Raw genomic sequence first — 26,721 nt, forward strand, 5'->3', positions numbered from 1 at the left:
AAGCGACAGGGAGGTTTGGGTCTTTCTTGCAGACAGACCGCAGGTGTTCTGCAAAGCGGTCGCCCAGTTTGTGTTTGGTCTCTCCAATGTAGAGGAGACCGCATTGGGAGCAACGAATGCAGTAGGCTAAGTTAGGGGAAATGCAAGTGAAATGCTGCTTCACTTGAAAGGAGTGTTTGGGCCCTTGGACGGTGAGGAGAGAGGAAGTGAAAGGGCAGGTGTTGCATCTTCTGCGTGGGCATGGGGAGGTGCCATAGGTGGGGGTTGAGGAGTAGGGGGTGATGGAGGAGTGGACCAGGGCGTCCCAGAGGGAACGATCCCTACGGAATGCCACCAGGGGGGGTGAAGGGAAGATGTGTTTGGTGGTGGCATCATGCTGGAGTTGGAAATGGCGGAGGATGATCCTTTGAATGCGGAGGCTGGTGGGGTGATAAGTGAGGACAAGGGAGACCCTATCATGTTTCTGGGAGGGAGGAGAAGGCGTGAGGGCGGATGCGCGGGAGATGGGCCGGACACGGTTGAGGGCCCTGTCATCGACCGTGGGTGGAAAACCTCGGTTAAGGAAGAAGGAGGACATGTCAGAGGCACTGTTTTTGAAGGTAGCATCATCAGAACAGATGCGACGGAGGCGAAGGAACTGAGAGAATGGGATGGAGTCCTTACAGGAAGCGGGGTGTGAGGAGCTGTAGTCGAGGTAGCTGTGGGAGTCAGTAGGCTTGTAATGGATATTGGTGGACAGCCTATCATCAGAAATTGAGACAGAGAGGTCAAGGAAGGGAAGGGAAGTGTCAGAGATGGACCATGTGAAAATGATGGAGGGGTGGAGATTGGAAGCAAAATTAATAAATTTTTCCAGGTCCTGACGAGAGCATGAAGCAGCACCGAAGTAATCATCGATGTACCGGAGAAAGAGTTGTGGGAGGGGGCCGGAGTAGGACTGGAACAAGGAATGTTCCACATACCCCATAAAGAGACAGGCATAGCTGTAATTCATACCTGCTGGCAAAGGTGCACGCATGTTAACAATTATGTTCAAAGTTAAGGAATGTCATTGGTCTAGTCAAGTGCATTTCCTTCTACTTTAACACCAAAGCTGTGTTCTCAGAGTAAAATTTCAACAAGGTTAAACTAAAGCTCACTTTAATCTGACTCATTTTAAAGCTCTCTCATTCTGCATTTTCCCATTCTAATCAAACATGAAACATTCTATTTTGATCCTAACATGTGACTAGTTTTCTTAGTTTTATAGGAACAATGAGCTGGATTAGACACGGCTTCTGTTATAATAAAGGTACATTAGTAAATTGAATATATAAAAACTCCAGGTTAAGAAGAAAATCCCTCCATTTTATAGTGACCTCCAGGAAGTGGGAGCTGTGCAAGGCCCTGCTCCTGTCACAGTAATTAAAACTTAAAATATTCATTTATTTACGTCAATTTGGTCTGCTTAAGAATTCTGCTCCAAAGGGTGGATAGGAACTGCAGCATCTTAAAAGCCATGGATCTCAATAGATTACAGTATGTGGATTACAGATTTGACATCTGGATATCCCACAGACAGCCAATTAAAGAGCTTCTTTGTACATAGCAGCTACAAAAATAGTACAGCTGGAACAATTAACTCATTGATAGATAATACTCATCAATGCCAAGTAAAAATGCACACATGGTGATTAAGAATCTGCTCAATGTTACACAGCATTAGTACTTTCACTGGAATTTGCTAAATCCCAAACTCAATATGTCTGTTAGTCTCTGCCACACTAAACCCATGCTGAGCGAAATAATGGCCGATCTCTCAAGCATTTATTTAGATGAAAGGCAAACTGTCATCTTGCTGGAGATGCAAATAGTTGTGATAATGCCTTAGACCAAGAGACTGGACCATTACAATTTGACCCACATATCTGTGAGTGTCAGAACTGCCAAACATATTCTTGGATCATTGCTAAATCCAGCAAAGTAAGAACTCCTGTGCAGTCTGTATTCAAATCAATCTAGGGTTACATACTATGTAAGTAGAAGACAACTGACTACACATATTTTAATGCACAATAACAATACAGGCAAATAAATTATTTTTATTTAAATAAATTTCTACATCATGTGTTGTTGGATATTGCCCTGTTTCAGGGATTTATGTTCAGTAAACATTACCTACTAGAGGGGAATCAGTTGACGGCAATATTTATTTTTTCTCATATTGTTCTCTAGTTATCACCTGAAAATGTTTCATGCCTACCAGCAGTTCACTGGCACCCTTCCCGCAGCACAATCCCCATGTGTGAGCCTAGACTGTGAGTACTGCTAAGTTATTTGACCTCAGAGGGCATCGCAGACATGGCCAAACATGTTCTCACCTAATGCCACAACATGCAATCTCTTTAAAAGGTGAGGCCTCTGAATGGCAATCAAGAGTGGGAATCTGTGTTGATTTTTTTTTTCTTTCTTCCCTTGCCCAGGACTCTGTGAATAATTCTAATGAATGAACTGATACCCCCAGCTCAGATCAGCTATCTCTACACATGCCAGGACTCAAACCCAGGGCGTGAGTGTATGATGCTTTTTATCCAGTGTGCATGTAATTATAATTGTGGCACTGAATGTGAATCTGCTTCATCTTTCAAATAAAGTTATTTTGAAAAAGTTTCAAACAGCACAAGCTTCACACAGAATCTTTACTTTAAAATTCTCTGACAGTACAAATGTACCCAAACCTTATGATTCATTAAATAACCAATGACAGTGACTGACTATGAGGAGGAGACAGTGACTTAGTGGTAATGTCACTAGACCAGTAATCAAGAAGCCAGGCGAATACTTAGGGGGCATGGTTTCCAATCCCACCATGGCAGCTTATGGGATTTTTAAGAAAAGCTAGTCTCAGTAATGGTAGCCATGAAATTGTTGTCATAAAAATCCATCTGGTTCACAAATGTCCTTTAGGGGAGGAAATCTGCCATCCTTACCTGGTCTGGCCTATGTGTAACTCCAGAACCACAGCAACGTGGTTGACTCTGAAATGGTTTAGCAAGTTGCTCAGTCTATTTTCTTTTTATCCTTTCATAGGATGTGGTGTCACTGGCTAGGCCAGCATTTTATTGTCCATCCCTATTTTCCCTTGAGAAGACTGTGGTGGTGAGCTGTCTTCTTAAACTGCTGCAGTCCATCCACTGTGGGTACATTCACGGTGCTATTGGGAAAAGAGTTTCAGGATTTTGACCCAGTAACAGTGAAGGAATGGCGATATAGTTCCAAGTCAGGATGGTGTGTGGCTTGGAGGAGAACTTGCAGGCGGTGGTGCTCCCATGCACCTGCTTCCCTTGTTCTAGGTGGTAAAAGTCACAGGTTTGGAACAAATGTTGGCCTTGCCAGTGAAGCACACATCCCATGAAAGAATAAATTTAGAAAAATGGGAAATGTCGCAATGAGAACTTTTGGAGAAACATAAACCAGGAGCAGACCTCAAACATTGGATTAATTGCTCACATAGCTCTCATTTTGCTTTAGATTTTAATGAATAACAATTGATAATAAAATAGTACAATATTTTAAAATATAAATTTGAAACAATAGAACTGCTGTTGACACCTATAACCTCCACCGTATTTTGAGACAGATTGATCAAAGGCCAATAGGTGTCAGCTGCAGTTCACTGGGTAGCATTCTCTCCTCTGAGCCAAAAATTTACAGATTCAAATTCCACTCCAGTTACTTGAGCACATAATCCAGGTTAACACTGCAGTACTGAGGGCGTGCTGTGGTGAGGGTGCCCTCTTTTGGATGAGACATCAAACTGAAGCCCGTTTTGCCATCTCTAGCAGACAAAAAGGTTCCACTGCACAATTCAAAGAAGAACAGGGCTATTCTAAGTATCTGGGTCAAGATTTATCCCTCAACCAACATTAATAGAACAGATTATGGTAGTTTACTGTGTGCACATTGGCTCCCACATTACAACAGTGGATACATTTCAAAACTGTCTATAAAGTGTTTTGGCGTATCCTGGAACATCACTCACATAAAGGGAAACATGGTGTAGTATAGTGTAGGAGAAATACAAAGCAGAAATTCTGTGTTGGTCACAGCGAAAACGAAACAAAAGCAAAATACTGCAGATGCTGGAAATCTGAAATAAACAGAAAATGCTGAAGACAGTCAGCCAGTCAGGCAGCATCTGCGGGCAGAAAAACAGTTAATATTCTGAGCACATTCTTGGATTACAGCAAACCAATCCACTTTGCCAGATTTTATTGGCTTCCCTCTCCCTCTGCTATTCTGCTGCAACTATTTGCACCTCATCTGTTGTTTCAACACTGGTCCCCACTATCACTTCCTTCTCCCCTCCACATCCTCCCTTTCATCATCGGCCCAATGCTCTGCAACACCCTGTCTGTTTGTTCTTTCCCTCCCTCCCTCCTCTCCACCTTTTCCTGCTGCCTCTGAACTTGCTTAACAGCTACAAGAGCAAAACACTGCTGACTCCTGGATTCTGAAATAAAGACAGAAAATGCTGGAAAAAACTCAGCAGGCCTAATAAGATATGTGCAGAGAAAAAAAAGTTAACATTTCGAGTCGGTATGACTGAAGAAGAGTTATACGGACTCGAAATGTTAACTTTTTTTTTCTCTCCACAGATGCTGTTAGACCTGCTGAGTTTTTCCAGCATTTTCTGCCTTTGTAACATCTGTTCATCTCTGGCATCTTCCAGTTCTGATGAAAGACCATGGGACCTGGCACGAAAGCAAAACACTGCGGATGCTGGAAATCTGAAATAAAAACAGAAAATACTGGAAATACTCAGGAGGTCAGAGAGATAGAGAGAGAGAAACAGAGTTAATGTTTCAGGTTGAGATGACCTTTTGTCAGGGCTGAAGAAAGTTAGGGGGAAGAAACGTCAGCTGTGAAGAACAAGGGTGTTCCCTGGATCAGGACTGAAGAGAGTATCTCATCTCCAGTCCTGGCCCTCTCGGTGTCTGACTGGCTTTTCTTTGTATTTCCGGCATATTTGGTTGAATTTTGTTGAAGATCTCCAGTACTTATGTTCACATCCACAGTAAAAAGAAGTCTTGCGAGAGGCTCACTTCCCAGAGCAGAAATACTCCACGTTACCTGGTGAGGGAGTCATGGGACAAGAGTCTGTAAACCTGGCTCCTCCCAATTGTACTGCAACAACCAATGGGACGCCTAGGAAACATATCCACCGAACAAATTAGCATAAATTATGATAATGAACAGCAACTTGGAAACTTACTGTTTACTTTGGAACAAAGTGAAAATTCAACTCCTCCCTATGAACATGGATTGCAGGCAACAGCTCGGAGTCTCCGCATTTTCTAACAACTCGATGTAGACTCGTCTGGTGAGTAAAGGACGTGGACGGGTTATTTTGAGAATCACTGTTTTGTCTCTGGGCAGTTGAACCTCCTTTGATTTTGAGTTGCCTTTGGTCCGGGCAGCCGCTGAATGGGAACACTCCCAACCAGCAGCATCAGAGGCAAAGTTTACAACGTGGACGTCCGCGCTATTGAATAAGCGGCGTGGACTGGGAATCCGCTGTGGAAATAGACCTGAAACTTACGCGGTGCCTCCAGATTTCCCCCTTTGTACTGTTACCGTGGAGATGCTGGTCTGATAAGTTTGGGTTTATCCGGCAGCTAAGCAACGATTCCTGGGGACGAGTCCGTCAGATTCACAGGCAATCCTGGTCGAAAACCAGGGCATCTTACACATCCGATTGAAGCTGCTTTCTAACAAAGGGACTTTCCTTTGGATTCCCTGCGTCAGTGATCCTTTAGATTTGTTTCCCTTAAATCACTTATTCTGTTCTGTGTCATTGGATGTTGCCCGTCTTTCGGGGCTCGATTTGTGATTTATGGGTTTTTTAAAGTTCACATCTTGAAAGGAAAAAGCAAAATACTACGGATGCTGGAAATCTGAAACAGAAACAAAAACAAAAATTGCTGGAAAAACTCAGCAGGTCTGACAGCATCTGTGGAGAGAAAGACAGAGTTAAGGTTTCGAGTCCATATGAGCCATCTTCAGACCCTTCTAAAAAGACTGGTGCTTGAGTACCAGACGAAGGAGGGACCATACAGTGATGGTGGCTAGTGCCCAGTAGATGTATCTCGATAATCTGTACTATTGAACCAGCATTTGGTATTTAGCAAGGACAGGAGATGTCCAAGTGTTTCTTCAGAACTGAAGAAGAGTCATATGGACTCAAAACGTTAACTCTGTCTTTCTCTCCACAGATGCTGTCAGACCTGCTAAGTTTTTCCAGCATTTTCTGTTTTTGTGTCAGGTTTCCAGCATCCACAGTGTTTTGCTTTGCTGGGCAGTAAGGTTTACTGACATCATTTTGAGATGATTACTCCCCATACTAACACAAGCCAGGTGAAGGCATTTAAAATTGCCCCCTTGATACTTAAGTCTCTTGGGTCCTTCATAATTACAAGTATAGCCAGCAGAGGGCAAAGTTTGCCATTGGCTGCATTCTACACATGTAAAAGGAACCAGGATATTACTCAGAGGGAGTTCCAGGTTCAGTTACCGGTTTGTGGTAAATTGGCTGATTTGACCCTAGGCCAGCTGTAGATACAGTCTCTGTGCCACTGGATCGGGGAAGGTAAAGATCAGCCCAGGCTTCACTTTGTGATTATTGCCCAGTGTCTCCTGTGGGGAAGTGCAAATATCATTGCAGCTGAATAACTGGCCAACACTCTCTGGATTCCCACTTAGCTGTGGTGTTGGTGGGCTGCCATTGCCCATGTGACCACTCCCAACAACAACTTACATTTATATAGCTCAATTTCAATGGAGAAAAATATCCCAAAGTGTTTTACAGAGATATAATTTTTAAAAAGCATATTAAATCAAAGGTTATTAATGGGGGGGACAAAAGAGATCGGTTTAGAATCTTAAACAAAGAGAGGGGTTATCAGAGGGGTGGGGCGGGTGGAATTTAATCGTATGAAATTTTAAAATTTGAGCCACAGGGGGACCAGGAGCAGATGAAATGTGTGTGGGATGCTGGTGTGTCTAGAATGCAGGCAGCTGAGTTTTAGATGAGTTGGAGTTTATTGTGGCTGAGAGGAGATGGTGGCGCAGCAGTAATGTCACTGGACTAGTAATCCTAGAGGCTAACACTGTGGGGAAGTGGGTTCAAACCCCACCACAGCAGCTGGTAGAATATGAATTCAGTTAATAAAAATCTGGAATTGAAAGCTAGTCTGAGTAATGGTGACCAGGAAACTATCATTGACTGTTGTCAAAAACCCTTCTGGTTCACCTAATGAAATCTACATGTGACTCCAGACCCTCAGCAATGTGGTTGACTCTTAACTGCCCTCTGAAATAACCTAGCAAACCATGCATCTCATAGGCAAATAGGGATGGGCAATACATGCTGGCTTTGCCAGTGATGCCTGCGTCCCATGAAAGAGTTTTTTTTTAAAAAAAGCCAGTCAATGATGAGGCTTTCAGTAAAAGGTGCATGAGTTAGGGCCAGATTCGGGCAATGTAATGAAGGTGGAAGCAGATGGTCTTTGTGCAGGGACTGCAGGGTTGAAGAGGACACTGAAGTTGCGAATAGGCTGCTTCAGCCTGAGACATTAGGCTGATATTTATTCAGGTGGCTGGGGTCCAGATGACGGGTCAGAAAGCTGGGCATGACCCTGCCCTGAATGTTTGTGAGACGTGGCTGCATTTTATGGGGTCAGGCAACAAATTAGTTGCCGTCGGGGCAGCCATCACCTTAAAGAACTGCCACCCGCCCCAAGAAGCTTTGCAGTTTCAGCAGCGCCATCAGGAACAATGGCCACTGCTGGGACTGCACCTGGGCAAAGTAGAAGTCATGGAAGGACATCAACAGGGCAAATGGGATCTTGGGACATCAAGGGCAGTCAGGCCTGTGCCAACGAGGGAGGGGTTGGTGAGGGCAGACAGTGTCATTATTGCAAATGCAACTGTTGCTACCTTGAGGGGTCATGGGGGTTCCATGGATGATAGAGTGCCTGAATAGGAGGCCCTCTCCCCCACGGGAACCACAGGGAGGCTAGCCTGATGGTTTGGAGGTCTCCCCATACAGTGAAGGGTCCACCCTGCTGGTTAAGCACCATCGGTAGCAGGAAGAGGCCCTTAATTGGCCACCTAAGTGGCTCAATTGGCCACTGGGCAGGAGGGCCATCCTCCCTCTTTCCCATCCCTGCCACTAGCAAATTGCCATGGTGGCAAGAAGACAACAGGCACTCCAATCCTGCCTTCGCTCTACATTTTATGGGCTCTACCACCCAACTTGTCCCCAGGGGGCTGGTAAAATCTGGGCCATTGGCTGAATTGATTGGATTGGCCCTTGAATCACAGGCAAAGGGACACAGCATGTGGCAGGGTTTGGAGACAATGGCTTTTGTCTTCCCAGTGTTTACCTAGAGGAAATTGCTGCTCATTCAAAATTGGAAGTCAAATGCGCAACCTGACAACATAGTTACAGTGGAGAGTACCCCAGCAAGAGTCTGTTCTCCAATCATGGGTGAGGAGAAAAACATTCTGAAGGAAGAACCAGTATAGTTTACTATTGAAATGATGGACTGGTTCCTAATTTCCATTGAGGAGCTGATGTACCCTGATTGAAAAACATACACATTACCCAAAGCCTGTTGCTCTAACTGAAAATTGCTAATATCCAGTTGTGTTGTGAAGCATATGTGGAAGAGAGAAATGTTTAAATATTTAACTGATAGTGTGAGTAGGACTTGTTCGGAACAGATTTCCTGTTCTAAAATCCGCCAGTTGTGGGATCAGTTAGCAGCATGCGATAGTCGGAGCTCAGCGATCCCACAACCAATGGATCAGATCTAAGCTCTGCAGTCCTGCCACTTCCAGTCTTGAATGGTGGTGGACAATTAATCAACTAACTAGAGGAGGAGGCTCCACAAATATCCTCAATTTCAATGATGGAGGAGCCCAGCACATCTGTGCAAAAAATAAGGCTGAAGTATTTGCAACAATCTTCAGCCAGAAGTGTCGAGTGGATGATCCATCTCGGCCTCCTCTGGAGGTCTCCAGCATCATAGGTGCCAGTCTTCAGCCAATTCGATTCACTCCACGTGATATCAAGAAACGGCTGAAGGCACTGGATATTGCAAAGGTTATGGGCCCTGACAATATTCCACAATAGTACTTGTGCTCCAGATCTTGCTGTGCCCCTAACCAAGCTGTTCCAGTGCAGCTACAACACTGGCATCTGCCCAGAAATGTAGAAAATTGCCCAGGTATGCCCTGTCTGCAAAAAGCAGGACGAATCCAACCCAGGCAATTACCGCCCCATCAGTCTAGTTTCAAGCATTAGCAAAGTGATGGAAGAGGTCATCAACAGTGCTATCAAGTTGCACTTACACAGCAATAACCTGCTCACTGACGCTCAGTTTGGATTCATCCAGGATCACTCAGCTCCTGATCTCAACACAACTTGATCCAAACATTGACAAAAGAGGTGAGAGTGGCTGTCCTTGGCATCAAGGCAGCATTTGGCTGAAGGTGGCATCAGCCAGCCCTAGCAAAACTGGAGTCAATGGGAAATGGGGGAAAACTCTCCAGAGGTTGGAGTCATACCCAGCACAAAGGAAGACGATTGTAGTTGTTGGAAGTCAGTCATCTCAGTCCCAGGACATCACTGCAGGAGTTCCCCAGGGTAGTGTACTAGGCCCAACCATCTTCAGCTGCTTCATCAGTGACCATCCTTCTGCCATAAGATCAGAAGTGGGGCTGTTAGCTGATGGTTGCACAATATTCAGCACCATTCATGACTCTTCAGACATTGAAGCAGTCCATACCCATATGCAGTAACACCTGGACAATATTCAGCCTTGGGCTGACAAGTGGCAAGTAACATTCATGCCACACAAGTACCACGCAATGACCATCTCCAATAAGAGAGAATGAAACTATCTCCCCTTGACATTCAACATTCTGAGTTACCATTGACCAGAAACTAAACTGGACTAGCCATATAAATACCGTGGCTACAAGAGCAGGTCAGATGCTGGGTTTCTGCAGAGAATTACTCACCTCCTGACTCTCCAACACCTGTCCACCATCTACAGGGCACAAGTCAGAACTGTTTTGGAATGCTGTCTACTTGCCTCTCCAGCTGCCTGTGCAGCTCCAACAACACTCAAGAAGCTGGACACCGTTCAGGACAAAGCAGCCCGCTTGATTGACATCTGATCAACCACCTTCAACATCTACTCCCTCCACCACCAACACACAATGGCAGAAGTGTGTACCATCTACAAGATGCACTGCGACACTCGCCAGGGCTCCTTTGACAGCACCTTCCAAACTCGTGACCTCTACCGCCTAGCAAGACAAGGGCAGACGATGCGTGGGAACACCACCACCAGCTAGTTCTCCTCCAAGCCACACACCATCCTGACTTGGAAATATATTGCTGTTTCTTCACTGTCACTGGGTCAAAATCCTGGAACTCCCCCTTAACAGCACTGTGTGTGTTACCTACACCACATGGACTGCAGTGGTTCAAGAAGGCAGCTCACCATGACCTTCTCGAGGACAATTAAGAATGGGGACTTAAAAGGCTGGCCAAGCCAGCGTTGCCTACATCCCGTGAAAGAGTAAAAGAATTGTCACCAAATTTAATGCTGGCAACATGGCAATATATGAGCCATACAAATCAGGAAGGACGTGGGTCCAGTCAGACTACACTGCATTACTTAACCTGTACTGCATGTGGCGTTAGCACCCTTAGATTAGGGAGGGACATAATTCAGCCAGGATTCCCACTCATGGATAGCCAAACTACTACAGGGATTTGTGTATGTGTGTGGCCATTGAGTGGGAATGGGATTGAGTTTGGCTAAATTGTTGTCTTGGTCGATGAAGCTTCTAACACTCACTTTCTAGTATCACACATAAGCAATAGCAATGGGTGGCTGGTGCCTGTGCAACCACAGGCAGTTAAAGTGTACAGCCTCAGGAAAAGGAAGAACAGGAGAGAATTGGAGGGAGGTAGGAAATATGCTCTAAAATAGCTGGTATACTCTTTGAGCAGAGGCTGGATGGACATGATGCATTCTGATTGCTTATTATGAGTACAGATTACATAAGATCACCACAGTACTTTGCTAGCCTGCGACATAAAACTCAATTCTGTCACCTATATGAGGATACAGTGATGTTTCACAGTGAAGATAGAATACTGTGGTTAAGCTGTGTATCCCAGTGAGCTCTAACTTTTAAAATCAGCAGATTTATTCGACTAAGTGAGAGAGCTTTGCAGTGACACCAAAGTCAGGCTGAGCCTTGATAGTTGGCTGTTGATCTATATTAGTGGGATCAGCCCTTTTGTGTTTATTTCTTTTTTCTTTTCAGCCTGCATCTCCCATACAATGGGCCCAATTTTAACTCTGTATAGGAAAGGATTTTGAGTGAGTTAAAATTGGGCCCAATGACTTTTAGCCTTTTAACTTAGTATACAAATTCTAACAAAACAGCTGTATCCTTGGTGAATTCTACATTGCATTTAAAATGAAGAGCCGTAATTTGGGATTGGTGTTACTATATAATCTTCATCCAATGTTTTCATAGCTGCAGTTTACATAGCACGTTGTGAGACAAATAAGCAACTCTTGTCGGTCCAGAATGGTTCAGCTCCATTTCCTAATTACTGCTCAAATGTTGAAGAAGTCACCCATTGAAATTAGTACTTTTAAATAATTGGGTCCCTTATGGGCAGGCTGATGTCCAAAGGTTTAGAACAAAACTGTAATTTATCATTCACCTCCTCTGATATCACAGATGTGCCATACTCTTCATATTGTACCTTTAATTTGATGGTAGAGCTTGTATCAGAAGAGGAGAGCAGCATTATTTTGGAGATAATTTGAATGTATGTATTCAGTGCAATTGGTTTTAAAGTTAGTTGTCAGTCTGAATATGCTGAGGGTTTGAATCCCACTGGTGAAATAAAGAGCATATTTTGAACCCAGAGAAACTCCTTGTGCCTTTTAACTTACTATGCAACTTTTTATTTAAAAAAACCTGCCTAGTCCAATAAATTCCATTTCAGATCTTTTCTACACTCAGCACAAAATATATCGGTGTATGAAGATCAGTCAATGAGACATGAAATCCTCGTGTGTGGAGGGAATTTGAATTATTGGCTTCTGACCTCCAGGATTATTAGACAGTGATTTGATACTTCATCTGTCAGAATTTATGTGAGTGCCTACCCAGCTCAGAGGACAATATTCTTTTTCATCCAAGTGCCTCAGGTTGCACGAGCAGACTAGAACTCCCTTGGCGAAGTTCATTTTGAAGGTTGGGGAAGAATGAAATGACCTTCAACCCAACTAGTTGCAAAAGGGCCTCTGATGTGTGGAGACTATTGAAAGGAATGTTGAGCTGAGTGCAGCAGACAGTAATTAGGGGGAGAAGTTGGCACTGGAATTAATATTCCAGCAGACCCAGGTAATACTCTGGGGACCCAGGTTCAAATCCTACCACAGCAGATAGTGAAATTTGAATTCAATACAAACCTGGAATTAAAAGACTAATGCGTGACCATGAAACCATTGCTGATTGTTGTTAAAACCCATCTGGTTCATGAATGAAGGAAATCTGCTGCCCTTGCCTGGCCTACATGTGACTCCAGACCCACAGGAATGTGGTTGACTCTTAAATGCCCTCTGAACAAGGGTAATTAGGGTTGGGCAATAAATGCTGGCCTAGCCAGTGATGCCCCACATCCCATGAACAAATTTAAAAAAATAACTAGAGGACTGGGCTTTGTGGAGCAAGAGAACCCTCTTGCAATGTTGTTCACTTCAGAACCACAATAAAAGCAAAAGCCACCTCTACATTTTATAAGAGCTATTTATAGAGCACTACTCTCAGAACTAGCATTGACATGATGGATCTAATGGTCTGCTCCTCTGCTATAAGGTTCTGGTCATTTTTACCTATTCTGCACAGCAACAAAGTGACAGGATTGAGTTGGCCACTTGTTTTACAGTCTGCCCCATTTTATTTTCCATTGATCTGATCATGCCTCCCACCTTGCAGGTTAGGTTGAGTTTACCCCCTCTATCCATATGGATTTCTCAGTAGCACAGTTTATGACATTCTTAAACAATGAAGGGTTTCTGCACATCAGACCAAACAACTAAATAAAAGGATGCTCTCTCTAGAAAAGGCTGAGCTGACCTGTAAGAGGTCTTTAAAATTATGAAGGGGTTTTATAAGTAGTTGGATAGGACATTTCCACTTGGCCGGGGCGGGGGGGGAGGGGGGAGGGGGGGACGACAAAAATTGTGGACCATAAATAAAAGATAAGCACTAATAAACCCAATAGGGAATTAGGAGAAATTACATTTCCCAAAAGCAGTAAGAATATGGAACTTGCTCCCACAAGGAGTTGTTGAGGAGAATTATATTGACATATTTAAGAGGAAGCTAGATAAGCACTTGAAGGAGAAGAGGAATAGAAAGATGTGCAGTTATGATTAGACAAAATAGGCAGGCTTGTGTGGAGGCATGAACACCACTATAGAACAATTGGGCTGAATGGCCTGTGACTGTTCTGTAGACTTGATGTAATTTGCCCAATTATTAATTGTAGACAATGTATTTAATCCGCTGAAGGAGGTTTTTGCATTATGTTCCCTGTCACAAACCAAACATAGTAATTGAATATTTATCTTGTATTACTGGCAGTGTTATATAATCCATTGACTAGTTTATCCAGAATGATATTTCCATGGTCCAGAAAAATGCTGTTTCATAGAATTCTCCTCCTTCAGGTGCCATGCCCTAATGGCATTGGTGACCATGAACTTCCATTGGATTAGTCCATGATAATGCTTGGCAAAGTAATACAGTGGTTTGCTGTTACCTTCTGCAGTATGGCTGCCCAGGAAACTGCCCCACTCTACCGCCTACCATCATGTATATTGGAAGGATTTACAGGCTGATAGTCAACCTGTTTGCCACATTATGAATGCAGCTTTCACAGTCATCAAGTCATGAAGTGAAATTAAAACCCAGAGCTTTTAGTCCAGAGACAGGGACACTCCCATTGTGCCACAAGATCTCCTCCATTTCATGGAACATTTCCTCATTTTTACCCAGAGTTTTCCTTATAATTTTCTGTCCTACTGTAATTGAATATTTATTCTAACTATATTTTTAAACCTCATTAGTTGTTTTTATTGGCCTCTGTTTTACTTATTCACAACTCTAAGTAGTTGAAAGAAAGAAAATCTTTTGTTTTCTACACTCTCTTGAGGGTTATTTGATTTTGTGTTATCTAGTTCTGTAACTACAATCCAATATAAATTGTTTGTTTACATTTCATAGAATCATAGAATGGTAACAGCATAGAAGGAAGCCTTTGGGTCCATCATGTCCTTGTCAACTGTTTGCAAGAGCAACTCAGCTAATCCCACTCTCCCTGCCCTTTCCCTGTCGCTCTGCAATTTTATTTTTCTCTTCAGGTGCTTATGCAATCCCCTTTTGAAAGCCCAATTGTATCTGCTTCCACTGCACTCTGGCAGCGTATTCCAGATCTGCACCACTTACTGCATAAAAAAAATTTTCTTCATGTCACCATTGATTCTTTTGCCAACCACCATAAATCAGTAACCTCTGGTTCTTACAGACTTAGGGCAGAATTTTCTGCCTGTCGGGCGGGCGGGGAGCTGATCCCCGCTGGAGAAGTGGGCCCTGCCGTCATTTTACGTGGGCAGGCCAATTAAGGCCAGCCCAGCGTGACATTTGGCGGGAAGCGCTATGCGCACAAAAGAGCGCACACCTCCTCAGGGAGATCGCTTCCACGTTGAAAAATATTAAAAATAAAAAAAAAAAATTCTCTAACATGTCCCCCTCATGTGACAATGTCACATGAGATGGGACATGTTCATAATTTACATAATAACTTTATTAAAATTTTAGAAACCCTACATGAAACCTCATCCCGCCTGTGGATGAGGTTTCATGTTTTTCTATTTGCCGCCGGGGCTCCTGGCCTGCCCAACAACCTTAAGGTTGGATGGGCAGGTCCTTTCATTGTATAATTGATCCTGTCAATGGCCTCAGTTGGCCTCATTATTTTTAAATCTATACCTTTTATGCCCTGTTAGTCTTTCCACCCCACCCCCACTAAAGCTGTACCTTGAGTGTCCTGCCATCCATTCTTAATTAGCACATTCGTTTAGATAATATCATCACCTTCAACACCTCTTTGTTCTTTTGTCTGTGACATCTTTTGATTATCTGCTCCTATCACTGCTTGCTTGTCCCTACAACCACACCCCACCCCTCCTACTTCACCTTTCCCCCCCACACACACACACCTTAAACCAGCTTATATTTCACCCCTCTCCTAATATTACTCAGTTCTGACATTCAAAATTAGTTTCTTTCAGCTCTGGGTACTTGCAGACAGCAGCTCAAGGCTTCTCACACTTGTTAGATCTTAAAATGCCTCTGCCTTCCACACAATCTTCTTTCTTCTGTATATATATGTATGTAAATTTAAATTTTCCATTGTTTCACTAGGCTTTTAATTTTACCTCTTCTAACAATAACATCCTTTGATTCCACCCATTTTATTAGTAAGCTGAAAGAAATAAACACATTGCTTGGCTTCTTCCGGTTAGCTGCAAGATTTCACCCATTCTTTTGAATGGTTTATTTAAAAATGCAAATTTCCCCCTTTACACCTATACTCCTAAATTTCCCCATGTTTGAAATTAGGCTTTGATGCATAGAAAGAAGTAGGTTTTAAATTACCACTTCAAACCTACTTATTTCTATACATCAAAGCTTCTAGACCAGCTGGCTTTAATGCAATTAAGACACACACACATAAACACAGGCAGCACTAAACTCTATTTTAAATAACAATTTCCCTTAACATTATAGACATTAATCTGTTCATGACAGTAGCAGTCCCAAAGTAACTTTACCAATGATTGCGAGTGCACTAACAATAATAGGTCCACTAAGTGGTGTGGTAAATTTTGTCTTTAAGTATGCAAATCCTCAGGCCTGGAGTTTCCGCTTTGGGGGCAATCGGCAATCTGGGTGCAAATTAATCGCTCTGGTTTTGAGAAGAATTTCTTTTCCTGTGAATTTGCATTTCATTTGCATATTACCAAAGGTAAAGTCAGTCATGAACAGCATCATTGGTTGGGATTTTAGAATGTGATTTTTTTTTGTTTAATTCTGCTTTTAAAAAATATTCCTTGATATATTTAAGAGTGGTAACTTGATGTATTTTGATGAATACAAGGGAAAATAGGTTTATTACAAAAAGTGAGCATTTTTAATCAGTGTGTCTCAACTACAACCTATGAGTAACCCAATTTTTAGTAGCTAAAATGATTTGAATAATATGATACAGAACCTGAGGTGTATAATAGTCAGTTTATTATTAATTTTTTTTTAATCAAAAGCTTTTAACACGTGACCATCAGTTTTCTTGCACCAATAAAGGTTTAATTTTAAAAGCCTCCTGAAAGGCCTGTAAATGGCCTAAATTTGAGAAAACCCCCAATGTGATTTATTTGATCTGAGGGCGTGGAAAGTTTTGTGGATCGGGACAGCTTCTAGCACAAAGCTTTTAAAACTAGTGTAGAAGATTGTGGAAACTCAGTTTGCGTTAAGTGTGATTTGAGCTTGAGATTCTGCGATTTTGTTGTTTTTCCATTGCTTTGACTGACTTCAGGTGAATTGTGCTAAAAAAATTGCTGCAGCCTAACAGAAACACCTGCCCATTGTATTTAACAGATTTGCAATAGCTTTCTTAATAATGCATTTTCCTTGACTGTTAAAGGGTGATATTTAACATGAAACATAGATAAGCATAGGACCAGAAAAGACCCACGCAATCCATCTGGAGTCTACCAAAACAGATGAGTGTTGGCCTTTTTTTTTTAGCCAAATGCATTATGTAAAAATCACCCCTCAGAACACATTTCAGTCACTTCTGCTGCAGCGTAAGTCATGGCACATTCTAAATGATGTCACCAGCTCAGTCACTGGAATCAACTCAAGTATGTTTTTTAAATAGCCCTCAGGAAATTCGGGGGAATTTAAATGGTGCAACATCCTGTAAGACATGAACACATTTGTGCAGGAAGGAATGTGAAATGAATGTGCAATGATTTTGGATTGAACGCCAGATCACATCTGCTATTACAAACTCTTTTATTTTGGTAATTGTTCAAAGTCCCTATCCCTGTTTTGTCCTACCCCGAAGAATCCATCAGCTGTATGAAAATTTACTTCTATCCTCTTTACCATTTTTTTTTCTTCTGCTATAATTTTCTTGGCACAGGATTTTTAATTTGCAACCCAATGAAGAAAAGGTTCTGGAAAGACACTCAGTGCTTTATAATCTTGCAGATACTCAATTGAAAGAAGGTTTGAACTGGCATGCAGTAGTGACGAAATTCTAACATGTATTTTAATTCTATTAAAGCTTTGTTCAGAATAGAGTATTTTTTCATGATTTTAGCAACCAAAAATATTTTTTAAGTTGCTAGGGGCAGCCTTTTTGGAACATCTGTAAAATCAAGCATTGAAATATGTAACTTTGACTGCAGAGCTGGAAGAATTTTTTTAAAAGCCTCTTGTCTGTTTGAATTCAACTCTCAGAAATTACAATTGTTAATTGTACGAACGTATGAAAATGACGGATTGGGAAAGACCAGCTGGTTTAAACAGTCACGTTGCACTAAGTATTGTGACGCTCAATATTCCCCAAGCGCCCACAGCTACAGTAATCGTCTGGAGGAATGACAAAAAAAAACAGTCTTTAAAATCAACTCTAGTTTAATGTATGGAACAAAAGAATTCTATGAAATTCCTCTCTGACCCCTTTAAGTCATCAAAATGAGTTCCACAGTGGAGACCACAGTGACGGTAAGGCACATCACCCAACATACCTATCTTTGTATGCAGTGTTATTGGGCACAAGTAGAACTCATCCTGTTTCATTTTGGATGCTTGCAGTGAGTCACCACACAATGAACAAGCCAATGACTTGTTCCAAAGGTTAATGACATGCTGTAAAATGTCCCGACGTCTTTCCTAGCTCTTTAGCTTGTGCAACTTATGCATATGTTTCATGTGTACTTTCTAACCCCGGCTACTATAAATAGCCTGCCCACATGGAATTGGTCTAGTACCTTCAATCTTTTAAAAATATCTCCATCAAATCTCTACAAAGTCTATGGTTTTCTCCAGTAAAAAGACCCAGCTCTATAAGCTTATCGAGGTTACTAGGGCTTTTAAGTTAGGTAACTATAAATGACTCTCAAGTGAACCTGTTCCAGGGCCTCTTATCAACTTACCGTGCAAGCAAACTAAGACCGAAGAGGGTATTCCAGAAGAGGCATAAACACAGTGTAGCATAATAAATTAATAGTTATGGTAATGAGATAGTGATGTGTATCATAATGTAACAGTGACATCAGCAGTCATGTGCCAGAGACTGTAGAAAGATGGAATAGTCTGTAAGGGAGCTATACTTACCTAGAAGCCTATTATGTATATAGTGTAAATAAAGTACTTTTTTAAGTCTTTGTGTAGACTGTGGTTTCGTTTCCACATCAAATAGTATTTGGATCTCTCTTCGGGTAACTTGTGGCCTAATCTATATTGGGAAGGTTTCCCTCCGCTCAAGAGTAACATAGGTCTAATTCATACAAAACACAGACCACACAAAGATATTTTCTGTGGATCTTCATAGCAATACATCTGAATGCTTCATTTGCTATTATGATGGGCTCACAGTACGAGTTGTGAGCTTTCTAGAGACTGCGCAATGATGATCAAGTACGTTCACAATCGAAAGTCATTTCTCCACAGCTCAAGTCATTTAAGTGCTTGGACAGTCCCTTCCTGCCTTGGCTGTCCAAGCACTAATTCAAATGTGATACCAATAATTGCAACCTTAATTCCCTATTCACCAGCAGTTCCATACGTTATCTTCCCTCTGTCATTGACCACACATCGTCCACTTGGCCACAATGCAAAGACAAAAGCTGCCACAAAATGAACATTCTAAACCAAATTTGTAAATTGAACCATGCCATATTACATACAAATGTGTGTTCCCATAGCGCCTGCCTTCCATGTGCCTTTGCCTGTCCTAGTGTTCCTCTGCAGCATTACCCCTGTGGTTGCAGCATGGCTGGTGGAAGGCTGCTGACCAGGCAAACTGCAGGCTTTCTGCCAGGCTTCCCAATGCACAGTGAGCATTTTGTTTTGCATATCCATTGACGTTCTTCTGCAGCTGCTCCATCGAAATCCTTATCTGAATCCTCTGTTCCAGAACCCATGTGCAACCTCGATCTCCAGTGAGCTGGCATCTGTGCCATCCTTGCCCTCTGCCTTTGCAGAAGTGCCCCTGTACCCAGTTCCTCAACATGTGCATATCCTGTCTCTAATCCACCCTCTAAAGTACGGACCTTGTCAATGTTGGCGCTGGTGGCTGAGAGTGTGAAATCAAGTGAAGGTGTTGTGCCTTCATCATCACTATCTTCTTGGTGTTCCTCCACTGCTTGGCCAGGTTTCACATCTTCAGAACCTGAAAAGACAAAGGTACAAGGGTAAGTTTGTGATGGGGTAGGGGGTGCGGGGGACAGTAAAAAGTCCATACTTACACCATTTGCAATTGTAAATCAAAAGAGAATGTGTGATGAGGGGCAAATGGATTGTGAGAAGGAGGATGAAGTATGAGGATATTTTCATCTTTGATTTCAATCCCACAGCCAGTCACAGCCTCAGCAATGGCGATTCCAATATTGACGCCCACCATCTCCTCCATGGGGGTTAGGACATGCAACTGCACCTGTCCCATCCCTGGTTAGTCCCATTTTTGCATCACCTTGTCCTGCAAGAGAGAGGGAAGTGTGTCAGTGATTGTGGTGCAATCTGTTTGGGTGATGTGGCTGTCATGGTTGAATAGCTGGAAGTGTGTGCAAACTATGAGTTGTGGGTTGTGAAGTTTGCATCATGTGACTGGGAGTGGAGCTCCATAGCTGAGAAGAGTCCTAGGCAGCAGATAAAGAAGGAAAGAGAACAGGGAGGGGAGACAAGTAGAGGCCCCAGTTAAGAAGAAAGAGCAGAGAAAGCGACTCCAAGCAGAAAAAGGGCTGCGATTGGCAGGCTTTAAGTGATGAGGGCTCAGGGGAAGCCCTAGTAATTGAAGAGAGCTAATGAGAAGCCCTGCAGATTGAAGAAGTCAGCAGAAAGTTGGTGACTCCATGATGCGGGCCTTTGGGGCAAAGGTACCCCTTTGGAGCAGTAGTATTCTGTTCAGTGTGACTCAAGAGCTAAAGTTGTGATTGTGAGCTAACGCTTGGGACTGCAGGGGAATGGAGTCTAGGGAGACAAGATTGAAACCTTGTGAGGTGGGCCGTCATTGAGGCTGTCCGAGTTGGAGCGACTTTTGGAGAGAATTCCAAGATGAGATCTTTGAAGATGAAGACTGGAATCCCCCGTGAAAGAGACAGAACTTCAGTGAGATTGGTTGACTGTGTTTACTGACGTCTGGGTGGGTTGTTTAGAAATCCGTGGAATCTGTCTTCATCACATCTGCCATTTATTGTGCAGTGTGGTGTGTTTGACCACAGTTTGCCTGTTACTTCACATGCACCTCATAATAACTGAATGTTGGAGTAGAAGATAGATATTGTAGATTGTTTTATCTTTCTGACCTTATATAGTAGGGTTTGTTTTTATTTGTTCAAAACCTGTGGAATCTCGTGGCTTTATTCCTTTAGCAAGTTTCTTGAATCTCAAACTTTGTCTACTTTGAACAATATGTTATTGGTTCCTTACTGGATCATACCAAAAACCTGAGGGTCTGGTCAGGAATCATAACAAAAGACTGACCATGTTCTATAAAATATAGATTAGTCTGGTGGGAATTGACAGAAAAAAGTATCTTCTTCCCTCCAGCGGTGACAAAACACGAGGTAGTCATCCCCACAAACTACAAATACCTTTTGTTTCCAAGACAGTATATCAACAATCTTTCCTCCCAAGGACAATCCCACAATGGAACAAGCTGCCAAAGGAAATGTCACAGCCCCATCACTTGAAACCTTCAAGACTCATCTTTAGATTTTTTTTTTGTTTCAAAAAGTTTCTTTGTATTTCTTTGTAAACAGAAGGTATTCTTTCTGTTCCAAAGTTTTCATTATCAGGACTACCATCTCGACAGGTCATGCCTGGTAGCTAGTGCTACCCATACAAATGTTGGCAGGATACAGATATTTGTCTGTGATGCAGACACAACTAAGGCAGAAGCAGACATTGGCCTCCATAACTATCTGCTCCTTTGAGTGTCTTTGAGTGTGTGTCTGGACAGACACCTTTTCACCTCCTCCCCCAAGACCTCCAGTCGAAAAACCTTGGGGCCTGCATTCTCCCATGTTGTGCCATTCCTCACTGTTTCTTAGGATAGATTCACTTGCTCCATGACTCCCAGCACTTGTTCCAGCCAAAATGCACCTGTTCTTTAAGTGGTGCAGACTGGTTTTAGGTGCTAGCACGTTATGATTTTGGGCCCCTTGTTGATGCACACAGCCAACGTGCAGTGCAGAAAATGAACAGACAGCACAGGCATTCTGCCTGCATTTCAATCAATGGGCACTGGTTCATATAACAAACCCCACACCCATTTTCAAACATCTGGGATAGAGGCAGCTGCCCTGGTATGACATGGAAGCAGATCTTTGGCAGCCTAGCTGAAGGAGTGTTGGATCAAGGTGTCCCTGCCTCTCTGAAGGATCCAGAGGTCTGCCTCCATGCCCACACCGTTCTCCTCACCGCGCTCCTCTTTCGACACCACTGGATTCATCATCTGTGGCCTGTAGAGATGCCTCAAGATCCTCTTCCACCAGTGGGTCCCCCCTTGCCAGAGCCAGATCGTGGAGAGCAGGGCATGTAAACACTATCAGTGACACCCGCTCCCCCTGAACGGTCCAGACATCCAAAGCGCATCTTCAGAAGACCTATCACGGTCTCTCTATCACGGCCCTTGTGGAGACATGATTCCGATTATAACGCTGCTCTGCCTCTGTTCTTGGGTAGCGGAGAGGCGTCAGAAGCCACCTTTTCACGGGATAACCCTTGTAACCCAACAGCCATCCACCCAGTTGAGCTGGAGCAGCGAATAGCCTTGGCACCTGTGAGTGTCTGAGGATGTCAGCGTCATGGGAGCTACCTGGGTACCTTGCACAGACTTGCAGAACCTGCAACCTGTGATCACACACTATCTGCACGTTCATGGAGTGGAATCCCTTCCTGTTGACGAAGGCACCGGGCTGACCCACTGCCACCTTGATGGCCACATGTGTGCAGGCGAGGGCACCCTGAATGTGGGGGAACCCAGCAATCGCTGCAAAGCCTCTGGCTCACTCAGCCTGGCTGACCTCGTCCGTACGGAAATAAATAAATGTCATTACCCACCTGAACAGAGCATCAGCCTCCAGCTTGACACAACAGTGGACAGTTGATTGGGACACTCCACAAAGATCCCTCACTGACCCCTAGAAAGAGCCGGAGGCATATAAGTTGAGGGCCATGTGACCTCCAGAGCCACTGGCATGGGGTGTCCACCCACACAGTCGGAGCTGATCTCAGGCCCAATCATCTGGCAAATGGAGGTCACAGTCTCCCTGGAGAGGCGGAGCCTCCTTTGGGCATTGCACCCCAGACATATTGGGGTAGCTGCATCGCTGCCTGTAAACCCTGGCAGCAGGATAGTGACGCCTTTTGCGGCCCCTTCTGCCTTGGGCTACCTGCTAACCATGCACACCTTGTGCCTGCGCCTCTCCTCCAACAGGTTGCACCCCTGGAAGCTGCATAGGGACATCTGGCCTCCTTTCCTTCTGCCCCTTTCTTCCACCTCAGAGGATGTGCCACCAGCAGAGAGCACAATTCCCATTACCAGGGTAACAAAGACTATCTGGTGCCTGGGAGGGTCAAAATCCTCTGGGGGCCTTGGAGACACCAATGAGTCCTGAAATGAAACCTGCAGATGCTAACAAGGAAGCCCCGAACTGAGGTGAAGCTGTCATGTTCAAATAAGCAACCAGCCCCAAGCTATCTCCTAAACTCCTCACTACTCACTCTGACAATGCTGCTGATCCTTTTTATCCCGCCCTTGGATGAGGTTTTGTTAAAAGTGGGCCGCCCGCCTGCCAGTTTTCTCCTGCGATGAGCACGAAATCAGGTGGGCAATGTTAAATCGAGTACAGTTGGCTTTTTAATGGCCTTAGGTGGCACTTTAATTGTTGGCGGGCATGGCTCCAACACCTGCATGTGCCCGCCAACCTGAAGATTGCTTGTGTGCGGGATAACATCCCTGTTGGCCCAACGTCATCTCGCGCTATTTCACGTTCATTCAGGTTGTACCCGTGCCCGCCCCGCGAGGCACAAAATTCTGGCCCATAGCATTTTTAACTTGCACATATATACTCCTCACATTGTACTTTACCCCATTGACGTCCTGATGCAAATATTCCAGAATTACTGACCAAATTGGCTGCATTGTTCCAATTAAATATCGGAAAGACTAAAGCCATTGTTTTCACTCCCCGCCCCAAACTCCATGCCCCTCCCTGTCAACAGTCTGAGATTAAACCAGCCTGTTCCCAAGCTCGATGTCACAATTGATCCCGAGATGAACTTCTGACCTCTCATTCATCACTAAGATCACCTATTTCCACCTCCACAATATCGCTTGGCTTTTCCCCAGTGTCAGCTCCCCTCCTGCTGAAACCCTCAACCATGCCTTCCTTACCTCTAGAGCCGGCTGTTCCAATGCACTCCTGGCTGCTCTCCCACATTTTACCCTGATGAGGTCATCCAAAACTTTGCTACCCTTGTCTTAACTTGCAGCAAGTCCATTCATTATCACCCCTGTGCTCGTTGACTTACATTGGCACCCCCTTTCAAATCAATGCCTTGATTTTAAAATTCTCATCCATGTTTTCAAGTCCCTCCATGGTCTTGCCCATCTCTGCACTCTCCTCCTACCCCACAACCTCCCAAGATATCTGCACTGGCCTAATTCTGGCCTCTTGTGCATTCCCAATTTTCATTGCTCCATCTTTGGTGGTTGCACCTTTGGTTGCCAAACTCTGAAACTTCCTCTCTGCTTCTCTACTTTGATATTTCTTTTAAGACACTTCTTAAAACCTACCTCTTTGACCAAACCTCTTTGGTCATCTACCTAATATTCCTTTATGTGTCCCTGTGTCATACTTTGCTTAATAGTGCTCCTTTGGGACATTTCATTATGTTAAAGGCACTATATAAATATATATTGTTGTTACTGTTGAGAGGGTTTTAGAAGGCTGTTGTCCATGACTGCTTTCTTTAAGGGTGACATGGCATCTGTGAGAAGGCGAGCAAGCAATCGGCTCTAAGGTGTTCATCAACTTGCTCAGAAATTGCTACTAAAACGGCGATTCCAGGGATAATCCCAGCAATGTGAAGGATCAGAGCATTCTCTATCTCAGATCATCTAAAATACTATGTCATCAGTTCATCAATTATACTCAGTGAATAAAATATCTTCAAGAACAATATTGTCAGCCAAATGATTGTTTTACAGGTATAGTTGCCTGCTTTTCCCCCCACCAAGATCTGAAATAATAAATTCTAGAGCATTGTAACATGGCTCTATTGCATTTCCCCCCCCCCCCACCTCTCAACATAAGGATGGTTTATTTGATTAAAATTGGAAAATATGTACAAGTTGTTGAGTCAGGAGTTATCAAGTGAAAACATTGTCACGACTCATTGGGGATAGTGCGCTGTAATATCAAATCCCACTGTTCCCCGAGCCACGACAAATGTGAAAAGTTTGACCTAACCACTAGATTGCCCCAATTCTACCTAACTGGTTAATTTAGGTTAACAGAATATGTGCATCAGGTTTGTAAACTTAATAAGTAAATAACTGTTTAATTGAACAAGCTGTCATTAACCAGTGGCAAAAGAAACAAATATGAACTGTTAACTTCTAACACTATAACTTAAACTCTGCCCCCTCCTTAAATCCCTACACACACACATGCGCGCGACACAGAAGACACACAAATCATGGATTTTAAGGGTGGGATAAAACAGATCAATAGCACCAATTCCAGAGTACAGGATTCGATAGGTTGATTTTGATTGATGCCTTTCAAATTCCTTTAAGTTCTTGTTGATGACACGAGGTGGTCTTCCTGCACTTTCAGTATTTAGTTCACTGGTTGAGCACTTGCCTTTCAATGTCTCTAATGATGATTTTCCTCTTTGCCTCTTGACAGGGGTTTTCAGAGAGAGAGCAGGCTATAGAGATATGCGGAGAAGCAGCCAACTAGCTATTATTGTAGAATTACTGGAATTTTACACGCACAGGAGAGAGAGATTTTAGGTCTTTTTCCTTTCAGGCTAGGAGCTATTCTGCTGCCCTACTCGTCACACAAACCCTGGTCACCTGGTCAGGGGCCAATTGAAATGCTGTTGTCAGGCAGCACCCATGGTTCAGGACTGCTTTCCAGCACCATCCTATCTTTCATGGCACACTCTGTTCCAGGACTGCAATATCATATATATCTCTCATCCTGTTCCAGTGGACATGTCTTTCAAACTGCAGCCATTGTAATCTTAATCTACAATCCAACAGAAAATAAAAAGATATGTTCTTTACAACATTCTCAACAGAAATAAAAAAAATGTTCCTTACAACATTTTAATACTCTTTAGATGGTGCAATAAACTTATTTTTGGGCAAATCTATTAAAATAGTAATCTGAATATGAATCTGAACTCCGAAATTGCTAACAAAGTCAATAAGCACATAACTCAATTTATTTACCTATAAAGGAAAAGGTGTGCTATGGTTTCTTCACTATGGACATTAAATCACACCCACAAAACTCCAAATCCTACCTGTTGGCACCCTGAGTTAGGCCAGGAGAAGAAGTTTGAGAGATGTCTCAGGTTTTAGCCTGACAAAGCAGCCTCACCAATTACACAAGCAACTGTTAGTCGGCCTGCCTATTAATTGGAATGGTTGTACTTGGTGATTGAAAATGCCCTAATTTCCTTTTCCATAAGAGCTTTTTTTAAATCCTCCAATTTCCTCCCTTTCTTTCTAAGCAGCTACTGTGTTCCATTTATTTTGTACTTTTTGGTGCCTGAAGAACAAAAAATTCTTTCAGCTGTAGTAAATCGTGTAATCAAAGTCAGGTGACAATATGTCCTCCGCTCACTATGATACCAATCTTGAATAAAACACTAGTTTTTAGCAGTTAGGAATGCTGATTTTTACCCTTGTTGGTTGGATGCACAAAATGGCTGCCTTTAATACACCACATGACTATGACATTGGGCCAGGCAGTGGATCCATTATGTAGCTGATCTGTTTGCGTGTGTGACAGATGTAGGCCCTGAGGGATACTAAGCCAACATTAAGAGCCAGCATTATTAGGAATGAAAGGATGTCAAGTCTCATCAGGGAGATGTGCAGTGACCCTTGACCAACACATCATCCTTAGTTCCCCGCCAGTTAGTGGCAGCGATTAGGACTGTGCAGTGTTCCATCTACATCTCTGCAATAGTTATAGATTTTGTGAGTAAAATCCAATTAAATGTTATGAAAAAGAGATTTGTGTTTATTTAATA

The 26,721-nt window shown here is 43.2% G+C and overlaps 1 protein-coding gene across 1 annotated transcript in view; it reads left to right on the top strand.

Annotated features, from left to right (window-relative positions):
* The first annotated feature begins 5,294 nt into the window (after positions 1-5,294).
* akna (AT-hook transcription factor) overlaps positions 5,295-26,721 on the top strand; it is a 201,691-nt gene continuing 180,264 nt past the window's right edge. Inside the window, exon 1 of the mRNA XM_078550276.1 lies at positions 5,295-5,362. The gene's annotated coding sequence lies outside the window, so the exon portion shown is untranslated. The remainder of the gene's footprint in view (positions 5,363-26,721) is intronic.

This window comes from Cetorhinus maximus, chromosome 10 (assembly GCF_964194155.1).
Source record: "Cetorhinus maximus chromosome 10, sCetMax3.hap1.1, whole genome shotgun sequence".
In the NCBI taxonomy this organism is placed as follows: domain Eukaryota; kingdom Metazoa; phylum Chordata; class Chondrichthyes; order Lamniformes; family Cetorhinidae; genus Cetorhinus; species Cetorhinus maximus.